This window comes from Sitophilus oryzae, unplaced genomic scaffold, assembly GCF_002938485.1.
Source record: "Sitophilus oryzae breed Bouriz unplaced genomic scaffold, Soryzae_2.0 scaffold_178_pilon_pilon, whole genome shotgun sequence".
NCBI lineage: Eukaryota > Metazoa > Arthropoda > Insecta > Coleoptera > Curculionidae > Sitophilus > Sitophilus oryzae.
In genome coordinates, this window is record NW_022146490.1 from 740350 (window position 1) to 762072 (window position 21723).

A 21723-nucleotide genomic window follows, 5' to 3' on the forward strand; every position below is an offset into this window, starting at 1 on the left:
TTATAAATATATAAACAGTTATTATTAACATCAATAAAACTCACCTTCTTAACAGCATTTAAGATACATAAAGGGCCATTACTATCATTTTTCCCGTTCAAAATATTATAATAAGATTGCCATGAGTCTTTTAGAACGGCTATTAAGCTATCTTGTACCACTTTGCACTAAAAGAGGTTCTAAAAAGAACAATGTTAGACTGCAAGGTCTGCTAGTAAAAATGTTTAATCTTAAAGTATCACAACACAATTTATTTAAACCAAAAACTCGCAATACAAAATTAAAGTGTCAAAACGAATGACAATGCCAGGAAATAAATAAATAAATAAATATGACAATTTGACATTTTTTACAGCAGAGCTACCACCTGAATAGCCAGCGGATAATTTAAATTCCAGTTAGTCAGCCCGGCGCCGAATATTTCCATGGTTGGCAACAATGAATTTAAAAATCGCGCCCTCGATTACGTAACTAAAAGTTCAATTGGTATCGCTTATATGTACATACCTTGTACATACACTCAGTTTCTCTAGTGCAGTTTTTATTTGACATTTCCAGATAATTACAGAGCTTTTTCAAGTTAATGTTTATTTGTTACCATTTTGTATAACATATTTAAATTATTTGCGAAATGTAATAAATTCTAGTATCAAACACTATTTTCTTTATATTCGTAAAGATTATATTTTCGTTATTTGATATATTAAATCTTTGTCATATTAAAATAATTTCTTCTCTCAAGAGATAAAAATAAATGTCTTTTTTGTGTACCTGCTTAACATAATTCAAAGAAAATCATCGTAATAAAATTCCAGCATTCAAAAATCAATTATGTCCCTTTCTTTTATCCTTAAGTATAATTCTTGATGTCATTGTTGCTCATTTAAAATTCTTTTGTCGCCATTTCCCTCTGTTTGAGTGGAGATTTCTTTGCATCTCGGGCTTTATTTACAAAATTCCTTCGGTTACAACTTACGGGAGATGTTTATTTGCTATCTTTGAAGCCTCGCTCCGGTCGGCACGCCAAAATTATTTGCAAAATCGTTAATTGGAATCCTCCTTTTGTGCCTGGTTCTTTGTGTTTGCGATTGAGGTTGGCTATTTCCTCTCTGAGCTGACTGTGTTTTAATCCAAATCGGTTTCTGGACTTTATATACATCAGAAAACATGGAAAGAGTGTATATGTTACAGTGAAAGTCGGAAATTCAGTGATTGTTAACATTCACTAGGAAATGCTAGCAATTACGCATTGAACCAGTGAATGTGGTATTTTAAAGATATTTGTCGACTTTTCCTAGAAGTTTCTAACATTCACTAGTGAAAGTAACATTTACTAAAGGCTGCCAGTAAAAGTTATTTTATTGTAAAGTGCGAGTGTAGTGAGGAAGAACGTTGGTGGAAGTTAGAACAAATAAAACTTTTAAGAATATTGGATTACCTCAATATTCAAGCTGATCCACATATCTTAAAATTACAATTTACTTCTTCAGTATATTTATTAAAATTTATAGAAAATCACCACTACTTAAATCAAAAGGGAAAACATATAAAACATTTTAAAGCGTACAAAACAATTAAAAAAAACATTCATAAACATAAGATTACTTATTGGTATCACCAAGGTTTTTTTAAATAAAGTTCTTCATCGTGGACAAAATAAAGTATGCCCGAATTTTCTTCAATGGGAGTAAGTTTCAAACCCGCTACTTCAAGCATATCAAAACCTTTAATAAGTTTATAGTCACTAGGTTCCTTAATATCTTTTTCTCTTGCACTTTTGCTATGACTTCATTATATTGCAAAATTGCAAATCAAGCACTATTACATTTTTGTGAGTGCCTAGTTTACCTTAATTTTTCACAGAAAATTTGTTCCATAAGGAAAATACCACACAGCACATTTTACAACTATAACAAAACAATTATACATAATCACAAAAAACAAAGCGAATTTACGGCTGATGTCTGTCAACGTTGCCAAACCTTTAGCTCAATTTAATGCTATCCTTATATTGCCTTTTATTCAACTTATCTTTATATTTTACAACACGTGGTAACAGAGCTAACTGAATCTTTTAAACTCACTGCTATCGTCCAGGGAATGCTAGCATTCACTAGTAAAAGTTGGTTTCAAAAATAGCTGTTCAACTTTTACTGGCGTAATATTAGCAAATCAGTGAATGTGAGCTTTTACTAGTAATTATTAACAATCACTGATTTCCAACTTTTACTGTAACATATATATTTGTACCCCAGATTTGTACTGAATTTATAGTTGGATTATCAATAAAATATTAGAAGGTATTTTGGAAGAAAAATCGTAACATTTCAATTATCATATTTTTAGACACCAAGTTTTTTTTAGAGAAAACCAACGTAAAGTGGAACTGAAGAACCTGAAAGACTCCGCGCGTAACATGGAATTGGGATCCTCCAACGGTCTAAGACACTCGAAGGAGTTTCTTAAGACTTACGAGCGAAGACAATCGAAGATTCTCCTTCATTTAATCAAGAACAATCTTTGGATTCACGGGTTTTTTAGCAGGACACTGTCTTCTCAATGCCTCATTATTTTGAAGCTACGAAACAACGGCGAATGCCGATTCTGTAGAGAAAATGGGAAAATATCAGAACATCTCATCATTTTGGTGCAACTGATATCGAAGTTGAAGAACTCACCTCTGTAAAACCGTTTCAGATACTAGCTTTTGTCAAATACCTGAAATTGTATGATGAGTTATAACTCAAGAAAGAGGGACACAATAGATCTATAAGGTCGCGGTGATTAATATTATCCCAGTAATACGATTCTTTATGATATTGATCCTTGGATAAAAAGAAGGAGTATTGGAAGTACCACAATGGTTGCAAAAGTATAAGTACGAATGCACAAATTTATAGTTTGTTAAACAAAACATTCAATTCTAGTCTAGTTGAAATTTATTATACCATGTTTAATAAAATTCAATTATAGTTCGACATATTTTTATTAGCAAGTAATTAATTTATTCCTTTTGGGACATTTTTCATTTCAATCTTGTTTTTTACTAACCCACTTCTGTCAACAGATATAGGTTAGTAGATATTTGATGATTGAGATCAATCGATTTCTCAAAAAATATAATGAAATAAAAAACACCGTCATCTCTGTTTACCAGTTCTCCTCAGGGACATTTTTTTTCTTAAATAAACCAGAAAATTCAAACGCATTTCTAATATACCAACTCTACTTACCGATAATTGATGATGCCATTCAATGACAGCCTAACAGTTAAAATTAAAACTAATCTCTCTCGAAATTTTATTATTTTCTTACCTTTTAACATCGTACCAACAGATTTAATACATTTTGACAGTTCTGTACCAATCTAACCACCAGTGATTTTTTTATTTAGCCTCTAACCGCAAGGTTTTCAATTGTATTTTATTATTTTCCCTCGTTTTTTGATGAAACAGCAATGGAAATAGTTTTGGGTCGATAGAGTAAGCTTTATTCAATTATTTATGATTTTCAAGCGGTTCAAGTATACTGGTTGTCAGATTATTAATCATTGTATTCTGTTTCACAGTGACAGCTTACTATTCCTCTTTATCTTATCAAATATTGATGCGACAAGACATTAAAGTCATATGAAATAAAAATCAATAAAAAAATTAATTATTTTTGAGTTTCAATTTTAAAGAAAAAAAGCTACTCAAAACATTTATCGTATATGTAAAGTAATATATATTAACTTGAAAATCAAGACACCTTAAACTCTCTGAATTACCTTTTTAAATAGTGTGGATATAGCAAAAGGAAATTCTAAATCAAAATCATCCTAAAGGACTCATAAGACTCTGAGGAAGGCATGCCTTATTTAGAAACATGTATTAATTTTATTACTTTACTTTTCAAACATGCGATAATTATTTTGAGCAGTGTAGTTAAAAATAATCTCAATTGATGAAAAACACGCGAAAATGTCTAGACAATTTACTTACAAAAGATAAAAAGTTTTAACCTGTTTCTCTACAAAACACACTTTTATAACAGGTAATTGGATTCTACTAATCCATTTTAAGATTGGCTTAGCTTACAATCGAGTCTTTTAAAACGATTGTGTTTGCCTTTTAGATAAGACCAGTCTTATTTCCTAACTTTTAGTCCAGTCGCTATGTTCAAAACGAACTTTATGTAGAAAACTTAAATACAAGTTTGGAAGTTTGATTTTGGTTTTTCTTTATCACAATACCGGGTGGTTTTTAAGAGTGGCTAACCCTAATAACTCATTTCATTTTTTCAGATAAAAGAACGAGAGTTGGTATGTTAGTATGTGATATAAATCAGGATTTATTGTCGAGTTTACTTATTTTTATGTATGTATTGGCGACAAATTATTTTTGTTCACTTCCTGTTTCAACGGAAATTACTACAACTTGTAGCGTTTTTTTATAAACATTACCACTGCGAACGGCAGCTTTTCATCGGAGAGCAGTCGTGGATAAGGCATTTCACTAGAGAGAAAACTAATCAATAACAATAAACAAAAAAATATAGATATTGGGCGCCAGGCATGTTCAGAGAAAGAAAACACAGTTGTATATTACTTAAAACTAATGACTATATTTATTCATGATGTTCTTTGTTGGTAAATGACATTGTAGAATTTTAATAATTATTATAGTGATTAAATACTATTACAAGGCGTAATGTTATGAAACCTAAGATCTAAATCATATTGTAACTACTAAATCGACATAATTGTTCTCAATAATCTAACCACTAAGTATAGTCTGTACGATATTATTTAAAATGTACGTCACTGTTTAAGACTGAAAATCGACTGAAAATCTGAACCTAAATCTACACTTAGCTGTTCTTGAGGCAATCCTCTTTCAAAGAGTAGCAGCGTGAGGTGGTCTCGCATCTCTGCACTCGGCCATCCAATACAACAAAAGGGGCCAGAATGAGGACACCATGAATTGATACAGCCGTAACTACTAACTGGCTTATAGATGGGAACGAAGCAGCATGGGGCTCAAGCTACATCCACGCTGGGGCACTTTATATGTAAGATAAATCACTCCTACTGGGGACACTCGTCCACGGGACATCCGTCCATAAGATAATGGAACAAGGGAACACTACCCGTACCTTGGAACATTACTAGGACCTTGGATAATGCCTGTACCTTGGAAATAGTCCGTACCTTGGACCCTAAAAATACGAAACTCTTGTTTAAAATCAAACAAGGTCTAATAAACAAAATGAACCTACATCGAATTACTTCCGAGGGCTCACTAAATAATAAAGAACATGTCCTTTCTTCCATGTGGCATTCTGGAGGACAAAAGAAAAGGGACGCCCACGTGCCAGCAAAATACAAATACAAGTTAGGTTGGGACATCCAAAACTCTACCCTAAAAATATGCAGTAATAATATCGAATCTAAAAGGATAATATTTCATCTTTACCTGTTGCTTTGAAATAGCAGCTGATTCAGATTATACAGCAAGATTTAAATAATCACCATTTCTAAAAGCCGGGATGGTTAGGTTAGGCTACAGAGCGCTAAAAGCAAAAGTCAGTCGACAGCACAGAGAGTTGACAGAAGCGATGTTGACAGCGCCTCCACAGAGCGATAACAGGGTTGTGTCAAACGATAACAGGGTTGTGGACTAGAGAACGTAAAAATTACGCGTCAAATAAACTATCCGGCCTGAACGAGAGGGAATCCGGTGATGATAGGCCAGACATCATATATTATATATAAAAAAGACATGTAACGAACTAAAAACGTTACAAACTTTTGATTTTTAAATGCCTCAATATTTTTTCATTTTATTTTATAGAAAATGACATTCTGAATATGTCAACTTTTGACATTTTCGCTTAAAAATGGTATTTTAAATTTCATTCTACAGTGCTTTGTTCATATCTACAATTTGACTCGAAATAAAAAGTATATGGTATCAAATTATTCATTAAAAAATGATTTTTTTCAAATATAAAAAATAAGTTAAAATATATTTTTTATATATTCATTTTTACTTTGCTGAAAGTTGCCGCCAAAACTCTCCTTTCCAATATGTTCTTCGTTCCACTTTTTCCTCGATTTATTTATTATACGGGAAAATACTGGCATGCTGAAGCATATCATCACACTATATTGAAAGAAAAGATGATGGGGGAGTGATATAGGTGCCGTATGCCGACAGCTTTCCGAACAATCAAGACCTTAGGCGTAAAATATGGCGTCTGCCTGATATGGCCCTCTTCCTAACAACATTATTATTTTTTAAGGGCGGAGGAGATTGCTATCAGAATTTAGGTATAAGTCGGTTGAAAAAATATACCGGGTATTTCTTAAAAATTGCTCACCACAATAACTTTTTTTTTGCTTAAAAAACGACTTTTTACTTTATTCGATAGAAAATGACAATCTGGCTTCAAAAAAAATCGTATTTTAAGTTTCAATCTATAGCTCCATGGCTAAGTTAAAAACACTAATTTTTAATCAAGGAGCCTTGGGAAAATAGATTTGATTGTCTAGTGTTTATCGTATCTTGTCCTTGCCACGCCCTTTTCTAATTCGTAAAAAGTTCAATAAAACACAAGTTTACTTAATTAGAATGAGTTGTATAGAGGCCACTAGCTTTTTAATTTTAACAGCCGGGTGGTCGGGGTTCAAAGATATTATTAAAAGGGCGCCACGAGATTATACTCTATGAACTCGGCATAAAAGGTGTTACTATTAAGTAGACTTCAACACTAACCTCGAACTGTTGAGTGTAACTACCATGAACTTCAAATATGCTATAACTCGTTAAACTTAAGTGACTCTAACTTAACTATGAAACTAGACTGCAAATAATACTACTAAAAATGTTTAAGCAATTTATTAAAATATTAAAAGTTAATATTTAAAGAAATGGAAATGAATAAACGTTGAAAAGTAGAATAAAATTTAAATCAAGAAAACTAACTAAAAGTATGACGTCATAATCCCTCTTACTTAAACTAAGTATAATATCCTGGGTGGATTACAAATATCAAACTAAATCTAAATTAAAATTGTACAGTCTTACTCTATTCGATTGTACTTGCAAATTCCTCCGGCTGAGCTACGGTGTATAGCTACAGGGTGGCTACGGCGGTGCACAGCAGCTCGGTGTACTGTTACTGGAGCCCACGGATTACAGCAGACGTACGGATGCCGGCCAGGTGTAGGACTTCAAAAGGTGAACATAAAAACCCTAAATCATATTGGTTGTCTTAGAAAAGAGCCGCAATTATAGAACAACGACTAGCACAACGTGTAGGAGATAATAAAGGTGATAAAGGACTAATTAAATCTGAACTTTACCTCAACGAGGGTTTATGATGTCCAACGTGTACCTCTACACGGACAACAGGAACGGATTGGATTCTGAACTGTTCTGTACTACGGTATGGATCGGTCTTCTTGCTCTACAATTACGAACAACCAAATAAGACTTAAGCAAGATAACACTCAACTAATCTTACTACACCACGTGGGCGTGGAAAAGTCGAAAACCAGTCAACAATACGAATAAAAATCAGTTGAGCATTGACTTAGAATAGGCAGAAGAATTAGAGCATACCTTGGAACTATTCGGGGACTTCTTGGACACGTGGAATCGGAATATCGGTCGGAAAATTTAGCTATTTTAATCCCATTGCGGAAATTGGTCGGCGGTCCATACAAATCAACAAAATCCGACCACGTCTCTGACCAAAGGTGTTTCGGAAGCCTTAATCCTTCTTTACGAAGACCTGCTATTCACCAACAGGGAATGCTTCACAAAACGGCAGCCAGTTCTTCACGACGATATTCTCGGTGGGTACACAAGAAGTGATGCAAGAATTCGATTTCCTTCACAAAATCAGATTTCAACCGGAAATCTCCCTCCAGGATATATATAGAGAATATATATCTTGACTAGTCCAACTCATAAAAAGGCATAAATAAAAAACGATGTTCTAGAATATTTTCTCCTCGGCCATATTTCATATCCGGTCAATGAACGAACTAAACTCAGAAATTCCACAATTAAATGAACGAATTGCACACTGCGATCCACATCAAAAATAACCCTAATTTAACTACAAAATTTTATCTGATAATTATAAAATTTCAATAACCAAAACAAAGGATAAATAAATCAAAAAACATCTGATTTGATCTGACAGTGACAAGTGACAAGTGATGACCAAAGATAAAGAGAGGTCGACAAAAATTCTAATGCTGGGTCAGTGAAAATATTGTGGAGCTGTAGCCGTATAAAATCGCGATGTATATCGCGAGGTTGCATAATTGTAAAATTTAAATAAAATAATATTTAGCAATAAAATTATAGTAAACATGATGCAAAAATAATAGTTATTTGCGATATTTTATGAGCTAGCACACAGAGGTCGTTGCGAGGAAATTTGACTGTTACATCCTAGCTGGTTAAAAGATGCCGAAATCGTATTTTTAATCATATCTCAATTTTTTCAAATAGAGCAAGGCTGGATCATTAGCTTATTTGGAAAATGCATTTTTTACTAAGAATTTGGTACCACATACTTGATATTTCAAGTGAAATTTTCGTTATAAACTGCATGTTACAATTTCATTTAAACCATATGCAAAAATGTCAAAAATAAGTAAAAAAAATAAAGTAAAAAAATACCGAGCTGAAACAAGAAGTGACCAAAAACAATTGAATACGTCAATCAATCTTAATTTATATCGTATACTAACATACCAAATCTCGTTTTTTTATTTGAAAAAATAAAAAAGTTACAGGGATGAGCCACTTTTGAGATGCACTCGGTATATATATACAAATTTTCTGTTATCTCTAAAAACTAATAAGATTGCTGGAAACCACAAAATTTAACTTACATAGCATCACCCCGTATATATTTACATAGCTAAATAACGTACAATAAAATATGAGTATCATAATTAATGGTATTATGAACCGCAGTTATTTTAGTCCTACAGAAATTTTAACTTTAATAAAATATCAAGACAAATAATCTTATACAGTAAATTTTTTATTCAAAAATTATTCACCCAAGAATTTTTACAGATATTATTCACATTTTTTTTCAGAAAATTACTACCTTTTAATTCATAAACCTAGCAATGATTCTTAAGCCACATGTGAATTTCTCCATTATTAAAATATACCAAGACCGTCTTGCAGGCTGTCATTGAACGACGATTCAACTGTCACGTCATGGGAATAATATTCTAATGATAGAGAGCGTTAGAAAAAACGAAGAGCAACGGTAAATTGACAGACAGTTGCAGCATTATTTCGATTATAATAATAAAATGGCTGAAAGTAAAGAGAGCCTGTTTTCCGTGTTTCCCATGTACTGATTTATTTACGGACTTGTGAATATTTTATTCGGACGTATATGTGTGTCTGGTAGAATGTGAAAAATCCCGACGTGTCGAATTTTCCCTTGAATCCGATAATCAAGCGGATATGGCGGATTTTTCGGTGTGCCTTTTTCGTATTGACCAATTAGAATAATAAAACAGTCAGCTATATTTTGTAAAATTGACCTCTTTTGGAACGGTTTGCTAATATAATTTAGATAAAAATATAAGGAAATGCATTCAATATCTCGTGAGTAAGAGTTGATTTAAACATTCTATTAGGTCTACAGGGTAGACCAATAAGAAGTAATAGTAACAACTGATAATTTCTATGACTACTTTTTTGTGTTTTTTGAACTTGTATACTGATATAAACCGCTTTTTTATTTTTCTCAACTGTTTTTAGTATTTTATCTAAAATAATTTGATACATAAGTAGTTAGTTTAGTCAATTTTATTCTATTTAGCAAAGTAAACACAAGTTAGTCTCTGTGAAGATTATCCCTAGCAGCAAAAAGAAGACATAAATAATCTTAAACTAAATAAATAAAATATAACTTAATTGAATCAATTGCTTTGGAATGATTTGGTTATCCACGAACATCAATACAGTGTTATTTATACAGGGTGAGTCTTAAATAAGTGCAAATATTTTTAGGCCTGGTAGAACTCGATAAAAGAAACATATTTTCTCTTTAGCGTTTTTCAAATAAGTCAAAAATAACCGAGTTATTCAAATCTGAAAACTGATATGTTTTAAAAAAAATTGAGAACCACCGGATTTTTTCTGTAATCATAGAGGAAAGCCGTAGCCATGGTAATATCAGAGATCAAGAAATTATATTGTAGGAAAATTTGTGTATAGACATTATAAATTATATTATGGGAGCGAAACCTGGGTGCCGTACCGCCGACACATGAACGCATTAAACAAATTGCAACAGAGACACCTTAGACAGCCCTTAAGAATCCGGTGGTTCCATCATGTCTCAAACGTATCGGTCCTTGAAAAAGCTAACTGCGAGCGTATTGAAGTCATGGTTACAAAATCCCGCTTAAGATGGGCTGGTCACGTATGCAGAATTCAAGAAGGCCGCATACCAAAATCTCTGCTATACGGTGAGCTTGTAGACGGTAAGGGGAGGCAGGGTGGACAACTCGAAAGGTACAAGGACATTTTCAACAAAAAGTTAAAGGGGATTAACATGCAAAATGAGTGGGAAGAAGCGGTTCACAATAGAACTCAATGGAGAAGAATTGTAAACTCAGTTAGTTAACAGCGACAACCAAAAAGTAAAGAGGCAACAAAGCAATGATATTTTTGAATGTCCGGAGTGCGGTAGGCAAATAAGATCACGTATCGGGCTTTTCAGTCATAGAAAAGCTCATGAAAGAAAACGCCTTGCGTGACCATCTTCTGATGCGTGTCAAATACTCGTCAGCGAGTACAAATTATAAATTACATATATTGGAGTATAATATATTTTATATAAATAAATTTGATAGATGTCCTTTTTTATTTTAATCAATATTTCAATACGTTTCAGGCTCATAATCCATATCCACACTTTTTCATTTATTATTTATTTTACAATAATTTTATGAAAATCGTTGAAAAATTAATTTAAACCGCAACGCAGCGGAAAACCGTGCGAATATAAAATTCACGTTAAATATTTTTGTCAGCAAATTTATAAGCGCAGCGGTTTCATTAAAATTCAGCATATCCTCATGCTTTATTCATAAGTTTATCAATGAGGTGTTTAATAATACATACGGAAATGTTCAGTTTCCTATCTTAGAACCGTACATGTATAACTTGATACAAATATTTTGATCAGTAGTTTCGTGTTTAGATTGGATAGGAACACGGCATATCAAATATTATTAAGATTGTTTACAGGGCGTTTCTAAAAAGAGAATGCTTTAAAATAATTAATAGATTTCTGAAATCATAGTTATTGTTTATACAAGACGATAAAATTCTATTTTATCGTCTTGTATAAAAAATAATTAATTTCGGTAGACGATAATGCAATTTTATCGTCGTGTATAAAACAATATTTTTTCCATAGCGAGTTACGTTTTAAAAAATATTCAGAAATTATTATTTCAAGGAATTTATTACTAGTAGACTTTGAATAAGAAGACTAAGGAAGGAGCATAATGCTATCCATGTATTCATGCATGGTGGGCGAAAAAGCCACCATAAAAGCTCTCTAGGGTAGGGATCCTTGACAGTTCTATTTGACGATTCATTTGACACATTTGAATTTGATTTGAAATTTTGTGGATTTGTTAGTCTTTACGGAGCTTATTTTATGTTATTTATTATTTATTCTACTACTGATAGTTGTATAAAGGTAGTAAATCTAGATGGAAATTGTAACAGAACTTAAATTAACAGTGACACTATCGCGATTTATCGAAAAAGACTCTAAAATAGTTGGTTGTGTAGCGTGCGATAGATCTCGGCAAAAATTGAGTGAAATAATGGAACAACTTTTCGCTAGTATGTGACTATATAATATACATACGTGTAGTAAACCGATCATTTATGAAATTCACTTAAATTAACTAAATTATATATTTTCTTGCATTTTAGCTTTTATTTATTACTTGTCAAAGATTAGATGTCAAAGAATTTAGATACGTTAATTTGACTTACCTGCTTCAGTAGCGTATCGGATGTTTGTGTTAATAAATACTTATTATAACTTATCTATTTTTATTAGAATTATATGTTTTTATAACAATTTTAATAACTACCAACATTTATTCACAACGTAAAATAAAACAACAAATTATTGAGTCTACCCCACGTCTACCCTACATCATAGTTTTACATTTTTTAAATAAAATTAGAACGACACTGATAAACCGGAATTTAAGTCGGCCATATTTGAGGCCCATCGCGGTGTACCTAAGATTTTGGATATGCTCCTTCCTTAGTCTTCTTATTCAAAGCTAGTAGAAAAAATATTGTGCTGGGTTGGCGTTGGTTTCTATGTAATTTGTATTGTAAATAAATAAAGCTGTCTCTTTAGTTGTCAGTTTTGAGTCAATATTTTTTAATTCTCTTTCGTGTCGATTGCTGATTGAATTGGAGCCAGAAATGGCTCACAACGAAATAAGTAAATTACCAACAGATGTCCAGGCTGAGGCGACAAACGCTATATCCAAACTACTTCCATTTAAATCCCGAATAACTTACGAAAAGGAATACAAAAATTTTCAAAAATAGAAGCAATAATTAAAAAATGTGCGAGAAGAAATAAAGTTTTTAACATATCCTCGCTGTTAAAATATCATTTAATCTACCCTTGCTGTTAAAGTACTATTTTATCTACTATTTTTAATAAATATAAGGCAATTTTAACAGTTGCTATGAAAAAAATACATTACTCCTTTTAATAACATTTTTAAAAAATATTACATAATTTTTCTGTCTACGATTTACTCGTTTTAAATAACTCAAGTTTTAAATTACGATTCAACTATAAAATAATTTATCTAAGAATAAAATAATTTGGGTCTAAAAACTATAAAAAAATTGCACTTAAAAGTAAAAAATTTAAAAAACGTCTGTAAAAATTTCACACTTATTAGATTTTCTTCCTTCAAAAGCAATTAAACATAATCCTCTAGATAATAAGCTTGACCGAAAAAGAATGGCCAAGAAAAACACACCCTTTCTTCGAGAAGGGGATGGTTGCCAGTCTGGCAACACCTGGAAACTAATGGATTGTGTTTGAGGTCGGGGCCCATTTATCAAAGGACTTTTTCTGATTATCTTTATGTTCGAATAACAGCAGTAGCACTTTCGTGGGGTTGTTTTGCTGAGGGCAGAGAGATAAGTATACCCGTATCGTTGGCGATGATGCGCAAGGAATTAGAGATGTTGAGTTGTTAATGATTTATTATGAGAACAATGAAGAAAATATTAATGTAAAAATATTTTTAATAAATAATTTTGTTAACTATTTTTTTTCAAATTTTATATCAGAGAAACATTAAAGACTTTCGGAAAATTGTTTTAAAAAAGAAAATATTTATAAACAATAAAATACAGGGTGAGTTTTCTAGGATGTTTTCTATGGGTATCTCGAAAACTACTGGAGATAGAGAGTCGGTTAAATGGGGAAAGAATTGCAGTTTTGTGGGGACATAAATATGCGTCTTTCAGATTTTTGAAAAAGTTCATGGCTTACAAACCAAACCAAAAACCAAATTTAGGCTATTTAAAAAAAATAGTCTCTAATTCTATTACAGTCTATTTTAGACAAAAAGTTGTAGATAACCACATCTTTGATGAATGTCAAACATGTCACATTTTTGACATATGACACAAACTTATGTGTTTTTAAAGGGAAACCATAGTTGGCTAAGACTTCATAAAAAGCGCCATTTTTTAAGCTTTTCGGTGATATAAGCTATAATATGTTTTTTTTTTCGAAAAATTACTGAGTTATAGCCAATTCTTATCATTTTTAAACAATTTTGCTTCGTAAGTTATGGAAACAAGTTCAATCGTCGTTGCTCTCATAAATGCCAAACTATCACAATCCAAACTTTGTAAATTAAAATAGCCAAAAATTGTAAATATGAATTTTTCAAATGAAAAGCGTGTAGGATTATTGGTCCAACTTTTCGAGGATAAGTTACATACGCTTTTTAGAGAACGGTTTTCAAGACATGTTTGAAAAGTTAAATTTAGAGACTCGCGCATCAAAAGAGTAATTCCAACATGACTTTCATTATGACACTCCCCCCCCCCATAATGAAATAAATGTTAAAAATTATTTATATCATAAATATTTAAATTCAAGGATAGGAAGAGGTGGACCAATTACATGGGCCTCCTCGATCACCTGACCTATCCATTTTAGATCTTTTATGCGGTATATTTCTTGAACCTTTGCTGAAATAACTTAAAGTGTATGAAGTGATATTATTTTTTTAAGTTTTAGTTTGTGCATTGTAAATTGTAAAGAACCGTTTAATAAAATATTCTGCCCTTTTATAAGTTATAAATTATAATAATTAAATACATAACAAAATAAGAATACCATACCAACTAAGTAAAATTAGTCAAGAAAAATAAGAATTGGCTAGAACTCTTTAGAACTTTTTTTAGAAGTAACTTTTCGAAAAAAAACATATTATAGCTTATATCGCCGAAGAGCTTAAAAAAAACATAAGTTTGTCTCATATGTCAAAAACGACAGGCTTTAGAAAAAAAAGGAGAACACAGTCTCATTAAGGATGTGATTATCTACAACTTTTATCTAAAAACTTTTTGTGTAAAATACATTTTAATGGAATTAGAGACTATTTTTAAAATAGCCGAAATTTGTTTTTTTTTAAATATCTAGTAAGCCATGAACTTTTTCAAAAATCTGAAAGGCGCATATTTATAACCCCACAAAACTGCAATTCTTTTCAGATTTAAGCGACTCTCTATCTCCAGTATTTTCCGAGATACCCATCGAGAACATCGAAGAAAACTCACCCTGTATAAATCAAATATTTACAACTAAATGTTTATGATCAAGAGAGAAAGAAAGAGTTATATATGGCCGAAACATGGAGGGTAATGGAAAATAACAAAGGAAAATGCTTGCAGATTATTTAAAAAAATTCTCAACCATGATTTTGCACATACATACATACTGCCATTACTCGCTGACGAGTATTCGACACGCATCAAAAGATGGTCACGCAACGCGTTTTCTTTCATGAGCTTTTGTATGACTGAAAAGCCCGATACGTGATGTTATTTGCCTACCGCACTCCGGACATTCAAAAATCTCATTGCATTGTTGCCTCTTTACTTTTTGGTTGTCCCTGTTAACTGAGTTTACAATTCTTCTCCATTGAGTTCTATTGTGAATTGCTTCTTCCCAATGATTATGCATGTTAATCCCCTTTAAGTTTTCGTGGGAAATGTCCTTGTACCTTTTGAGTTGTCCACCTGGCCTCCCCTTACCGTCTACAAGCTCACTGTAAAGCAGAGATTTTGGTATGCGGTTTTCTTGCATTCTGACCAGCCCATCTCTCGCAGTTAGCTTTTTCAAGGACCGATACGTTGGAGACATGATGGAACCACCGGATTCTTAAGAGCTGTCTAAGGTGTCTCTGTTGCAACTTGTTTAATGCCTTCATGTGTCGGCGGTACGGTACCCAGGTTTCGCTCCCATATAACATGGTGGGGATTATAATTGCTCGGTATACTGCAATTTTCGTGTTTGTGCTCAAGTCATGATTGTAGAAAACCCTGTCTTTTAATTTCCAGAATGCTCTTGAGGCGCTGCTAATCCTGAGCTGAATTTCAGAGTCGATATTGGCCTTTTCCGAAATCAAACTGCCGAGGTAATTAAATTCCGCTACATATTCCAAAAGTTCTTCTCCGATTTTTATAGCATTGTTATGATCTTCCGGGGGAGTGCACATGATTTTGGTTTTGTCAATGATTAGCTTAAGGCCCAAAGCCTCGTATGCCCAGGTATATGTGTTCAACATTTCTTGTAATTGTTGTAACGTGTTTGCAACTAGAGCGCAGTCATCAGCGTATTGAAGTTCTGTGATGAATTTTGTACGTGTTTTTGCCCTCAGTCTTTTTATGTTGAACAGACCGCCGTCATATAAAGTATCTAATGCCCAATCCTCTCTCCTGCAGTATGCTGTCCACTATAATGGAGAGCGCTGCCATGAATATGTTGAATAGGAGAGGCGCTAAGACGCATCCCTGCCTAACTCCTGTATTTGTCAGGAAGGGATCGCTCAGTGATCCATGATGTGACACTCTTGTCTGGTTGTTGTTATGGAGGCTTTTACACACTGTAAGAAATTTGTTGGGTACTCCGAACTTTTTGCACAATTTATTTTCAAAATATACAAATTAATGTAGAATAAAATTGACTTTAAAAGTGGCACCAGTGTATATCATTGCATACACTTAACATAAAAGAATAATAGTGTATCAAAAATTCTATTCATGACTTGTCAATATTAATGTAGCAATAAAAAGTGACTGTTAAAGACGAAAACCTAACAATCTAGTCACTCTATACTGCAGCTGCAAGTGCTAAAACACAACGCTAGGCGGGTTCATTATTCTTTGAAGTTTCCGCAATAAAGAAAAACCGCCATTTTGACTGGTGCACTTCGACGTCTCGGTCCGCCTAACCGTAAATGAATAATTGCCAAACTTGAAGACGGGCGTCATCCAAATGCGAGACGGCTGCACACGGCGATTAACTCGAATGGTTTTTCGGACAAATTAGCCGAATTTACAGATGGCCGCGGTCATTAAATCGGGGGGAATTGAGGGGGAGCCCTCCCGCGCGCGTTCGGTATAATAACCTCTCCATTAGTGCGCTACTACCCATATTATACCAAAGGGACTGTCAATTTGTGGTTAAACAGCATGCGACATAGAGTTCTCTCCCTACAGTGTGCAGTATGTGACGTTATGTTTTCGATGTTGATTGGGGTATTGTGTTATTTGACACACACTATTATTAGTTACATCGTTTTTACTAACCTTAAATTCTTAGTTACTTATTTAGACTGTATTTCGTTTTGTTTTCTTTAATTTCTGTGTTTTATCTGATACTTTTATTTATACGAGTATCACAGTAGATATGACGATGGTTTAACAATTATCAAAAATTGCTATCTATACTAATATATAAAATCCTTAAGTGACTGACTCACTGATTAATCACGATCCTGCTCAAACCACTCAATAAGCTCAATTTTGATATACGGGTTGATTCTAGGGTGTAGAGGTTCGATAAGAAGGGATTTTTTGAAATTCCAGTTCCAATAAGGGGGTGAAACCACCCCTCAATTATTACAATATTTTTTATTTAAAAAAACGGGCAAGTTTCCGGAAAAACGCTTAAACACGCATATTTTATTTTGTTTTTTTACATATTTTAAGATTTTTTAAAAAATTATACAGGTTGTTTCATAAAATATGACCATTGAGTAATCACGATTCGGCTTAAACTGCTTGACGTTTGAAGCTGATTTTTGGCAAACGGATTGACTGTGGGCTGTAGAGTTTCGATAAGGAGGGGTTTCTCGAATCTTGCACCGACTTTTAATCTCAAAAATGAAAATCCAGTTAAAACCCAAACATCCACACTGTCAAAAGCAAAGCTACATGACCAGATTGAACATACGGGGTCTAGAGAACAACGATACCGCCGACGCCCTCCGGGAAGCCATCAAAGAATCACTTCCACCGATAACTTCAGTCTCAATCATGGATGCTGAACATGGCTGGACACAACTAAGAGATGCGATTCACAAAACCAGCGAAGCAGTACTGGGAAAATCCAACAAAAAGAAATAACCAGACGGTTTAACGAAAATCAACCGCATGTACAGGCTTTGTTGGAACAAAAGCATAGAGCACATCAAGCCGTCACTGCAAATCCACACAATCCAAGACTAGCAGACAACTTTAAGGCAGCCAACAACACGCTCCGAAGAAACCTGCGCCAACTAAAGGATAAGTGGTGGTCGCAAAAAGCTAGTCAGATTCAGGAGTATGCCACGCATCACGACTATCGTAAATTCTTCGAGGCTGTAAAACAAGTATACGGTCCAACTAAGAAGGCAAGATGCCCACTCATGGCACAAAATGGCGAACTTCTAAAAGAGGAAGAGCAAATCAGAAACCGCTGGAAAGAGCATTACAGCCATATCCTTAACCAAGAAAATAACCCCAATATGGAAGCACTCAACATAATACCTCAGTATAACAGCCTCGATGTATTAGACATTCCAATAACAGACCAGGAAATAAAGGACTCCATAAAAAAGCTTAAAAACAACGAATCAGCTGGTTGTGACGCGATTCCGGCGGAAATCTATAAGTGTGAAAGTAAAGAACTTATTGGTCATTTTAAGGCTCTCTTTGATGTCATATTGGAAAGCGGAGAGGTACCTCAGGACTTTTGCAATGCGAATGTAGTGAATATATTTAACAACAAAGGAAGTGCATCAGACTGCGGAAACTACCGAGGAATTTCACTACTGGCTATCGGAGGAAATTGTTGCAAAAATTATGTCAAACCGCCTGCACCCACATATAGAAAAAATCCTCCCAGAATCGCAAACGGGTTTTCGTACCAACCGCGGTACCGTCGATTCCATATTCTCCATCCGGCAACTACAGGAAAAAGTAAAAGAGCAGCAGTCTAAACTTTACGTTGCATTTATCGATCTAACAAAAGCCTTCGACTCTGTGAACAGAGATGCACTTTGGGCGATTATAAAAAAGTTCGGAGTACCCATCAAATTTCTTATAGTGTGTAAAAGCCTCCATAACAACAACAAATCAAGAGTGTCATATCATGGATCACTGGATCACCTCCTAACAAACACAGGCGTTAGGCAGGGATGTGTCTTAGCACCTCTCCTATTCAATATATTCATGGCAGCGCTCTCCATTATAGTGGACAGCAAACTACAGGAGAGAGGTTTGGGCATTAGATACAGATACGACGGCGGTCTGTTCAACATAAAAAGACTCAGGGCAAAAACACGTACAAAATTCATCACAAAGTACAAATATTTTTAGGAGTGATATATTTCGACCACAGGTACACGTCTATTAGTTTTTTTTCGCAAAAAGAAGATAATGAAAATCGTGTATCTTTTTTAAAATTTTCTGTAAATTTTAGAAAACTTTTTAGAACTGTCTGTTCACCGCAAATTTTCTTAATTTCTGTTTGCTTTATGGCAACGACACTAAAAGGGATGCAAATACAGAAAAAATCCAGTGGCTCTTAAAATTTTTCAAAAATAAATATTTTTTTTTTGTTATTTAGGACTTATTTGAAAAATGCTGAAGAGAAAATATGTTTCTTTTCTTGAGATTTACCAGCCCTGAAAATATTTCCACTTATTTAAGACTCACCCTGTATACAGTTTTATTTATGCTACTCGACATAGATTATTAAATTTTTACGAGATATTAGTATGATCGTTGGTTGTTAATGATAACTAGAGCTAGAATTTAAATGACTTTTATAAGGTAATAAATAAATAAAAAATATTAAAGTTATATTTCTGAAATGGAACATTCTGTATACTATTACATTATTTTTGTTTCTACGAATTAAAATAAAGGAAAATTTGATTAAAATTTACCTCACTTAAATCATAGCGCTTTTGAAAAATTTGCATTTTTATGAAAAAATGTTAATGCGTCATTTGTTTAGGCTTATTTAAGTGTCTAAAACTAAGTAAAGTATTGAGATTTTTACTTATTTCCCTTCGAGAAAAAAATAATATAGTGTTTGTTTAATTTTTGATGAAACAGGAAAATACGTCACTTTAACTGACAAAATGTAATAAAATTTTCAAACCTAACAGAAGATTTATACATTTCCATTTTGTTTTCTGCACAGAGAAGCAAAAAATCAAGCACCTGACATTTTCTTACATGTTTTTAAATAGATCTTTTAAAGCTCCAGGGAAATGAAAACGGCATTCGTGGGCATTTTTCCCCTACGATATTATAAATATTTATTCGAAACTTTGTTTTCACTGAAACCAATTGTGAATGGGTTCGGATCAAAGACTTTACAAAATAGGGAAGTTTTGTTGTGTTAAAGAAGTATTGGTGCATTTAAAAATATAAAAAAAATGCTTTTGAATCTAATCTATGCATTTCTTCTCGAACCAGACATCCTACTATCTGGTATCACAGCGAGATTAATTCAATCAAACCAAACCAAACAGCATACTGAATGAGAATATGTAAACATGGATGGTGATTGCACCGGATGATTTAACTCAAGACTACTTTCACTTTGGGAATACACACATAAAAAGATGTAGTGTTGATTTGTTATATGCCATATTACAAGCTTACAACATATACTCAATGATTACAGTTGAGGGTTGGAACCATAGACTTAAAATAAAATATAGACTACACTATTTACATCTCAACGCGGACAAACAACCTTTTTTGTACACATGTTTACTTCTGGGTACAGTCGACCGAGCCTTCCTCATCCAGCCTATGTTGTCACGTCTTTAATATTATCAATATTTTTTTTCTTGTTATACACATATATTGAGATATTAATACTACAGTTAATAAAGTAGGTTTTAATATTCCAGAGATGTATTAAATAGTCCTTATACTACTAAATTATAAGTCGGATACTGTTTAAAAAGGATAAGTTCTTTACAATATGACAACACCGATTAGAGGCGAGGGAGCCTATTCATTCATTTATTACCTTGTAGTACGTGTCGCACGTGTGCGGTAAAGCTTTGTTGCCGCTATCTCCCCGGCTGTATTAACGCATTTTCTTAGCTTGTAGTGCTTAAGTGTTTATTTTATTGACTTTTTCTGTTCAAGAACTATAAAATATGGTTCGCCAGTGCCAAATTTGCAAGAAATTTGACTTAAATAATCCATTTAAGTCTTGAAACGACTTTTGACCGGTAGGCAACTCTCAATTTACCCATTGGGAGTCAGTGGCGTTGTTGTAGAAAGGCGCTTATTTAGATAATATTTTAGTAAAATGTAAAATCTGAATTTTTTCTCTTACATTACATTATTTACTTACTTACATTGTAACAAAATCATAATTATAACCCTGTTAATAATTAATAATGTTTTTATTAAAAATATATTCCGGTTTATTCTAAAATTATCTTTAGAATCTAAAATAACATACAAGAATTTTAAAATGATATTACATTATGAAACAAAATTTTTTAAGATACCGGGTCGTCTCAAAAGTGGCTCACCCCCTATAACTTTTTTATTTTTTCAGATACAAAAAAAAAATTGTATGTTAGTAGGTATATGACATAAATTCGGATTTATTGACGTATTCAATTGTTTTTGGTCTCTTCCTGTTTCACCGAAAAAAATGATTACATCTTTTGATTTTTAAAGGCACCCTCGATATGGCCTTATTCGATAAAAAATGACACTCTGAATAGAATGACTATCATATGTCAACTTTTGACATTGTCGCTTAAAAACAAATCGTATTTTAAATTTCAATCGGGTGCCATGGTGTTGTTAAAAACACTAAGTTTTAATCAAGGAGCCTTGGAAAAATAGTTTTGATCGTCTAATGGGTTTCGTGTCTTGTTTAGGCCGGTTAAAAGATGTACAAATCGTAGTTTTAATCATACATATGTCAATTTTTCAAATGGAACAAGGGAGACTCATTAGCATATTTGGAAAAAGCATTTTTTTATGAATATATTGATACCACACACTTGGTATTTCGAGTCAAATTGTCGTTATGAACCGCGTGTTACAATTACAATTAAACCATATGCGA